Here is a 985-nt window from a genome sequence, read left to right on the forward strand (position 1 = left end):
CGCCCTCCCACACACCCCTCCCCTCCCCCTACCTCCCCCCACAACAAACTCCAAGCAAGCAGCCCCTGTTCCTCCCAGAGACAAACACCAGAGACAAGACAGAGAGAGCGAGGGAGAGAGAGGGAGAGGGGAAGGGGGAGGGAGGGAGGGGAAATAGAGCTACTCAAGAAAAAAAAAAGAGAGAGGAGAGTGAGGAGAAGAGAATGGAAAAGCTGGGATACTGCACCCTCCTGCTGCTGGCTGGCTGTCCCCCCTGGCAGCTGGAGGCAGGAACTCTGAGCAGGAGAAGCAGGAGGAGGAGGAGGAGGGAACTCTTCTTCATGGGGAGGGAGGGAAGAGGCTGGAGCTGCTGCTGCTGCTTCTGCTGCTGCTCTGGGCCTCTCGCACTTTTTAGATATTAGTGTGTTAAGATGGTAGGTTGTTCCCTGCTCCCTCCTCCTCCTCCTGAGAGAAACTGTGGGAGACAAACAAGCCCAACTCTTCATCCTCCTCCTCCTCCTCCTCTCAGCAGCAGCAGCGAGCACCACCAGCCTATTCACCACCCGGCCCCGGGCCGCAGAGAGTGAGGAGAAGAGAATGGAAAAGCTGGGATACTGCACCCTCCTGCTGCTGGCTGGCTGTCCCCCCTGGCAGCTGGAGGCAGGAACTCTGAGCAGGAGAAGCAGGAGGAGGAGGAGGAGGGAACTCTTCTTCATGGGGAGGGAGGGAAGAGGCTGGAGCTGCTGCTGCTGCTTCTGCTGCTGCTCTGGGCCTCTCGCACTTTTTAGATATTAGTGTGTTAAGATGGTAGGTTGTTCCCTGCTCCCTCCTCCTCCTCCTCCTCTCCTCTCCCTCTCTCTCACTCACTCACTCACTCTCTCTCTCTGGGCTGTTTCTTTCCTCCTCTTCCCCAGGCAAGGGGGGGTGGGGAGGAGGGGGTGGGGGGAGGAACTGGATCCTCCTCCTCCTCCAGGAGACACACAGGCCCCGGGCCGGGATGGGGGGG

At 59.4% G+C, this 985-nt stretch overlaps 1 protein-coding gene across 1 annotated transcript in view; it reads right to left on the bottom strand.

Moving 5' to 3' along the window:
• PHF21A (PHD finger protein 21A) overlaps window positions 1-439 on the bottom strand; it is a 237,089-nt gene extending 236,650 nt beyond the window's left edge. The window contains 1 exon segment of the mRNA XM_027775405.1: window positions 227-439. The gene's annotated coding sequence lies outside the window, so the exon portion shown is untranslated.
• Window positions 440-985: the final 546 nt, after the last annotated feature.

This window comes from Tupaia chinensis, unplaced genomic scaffold (genome assembly GCF_000334495.1).
Source record: "Tupaia chinensis unplaced genomic scaffold, TupChi_1.0 Scaffold000561_1, whole genome shotgun sequence".
In the NCBI taxonomy this organism is placed as follows: Eukaryota; Metazoa; Chordata; class Mammalia; order Scandentia; family Tupaiidae; genus Tupaia; species Tupaia belangeri.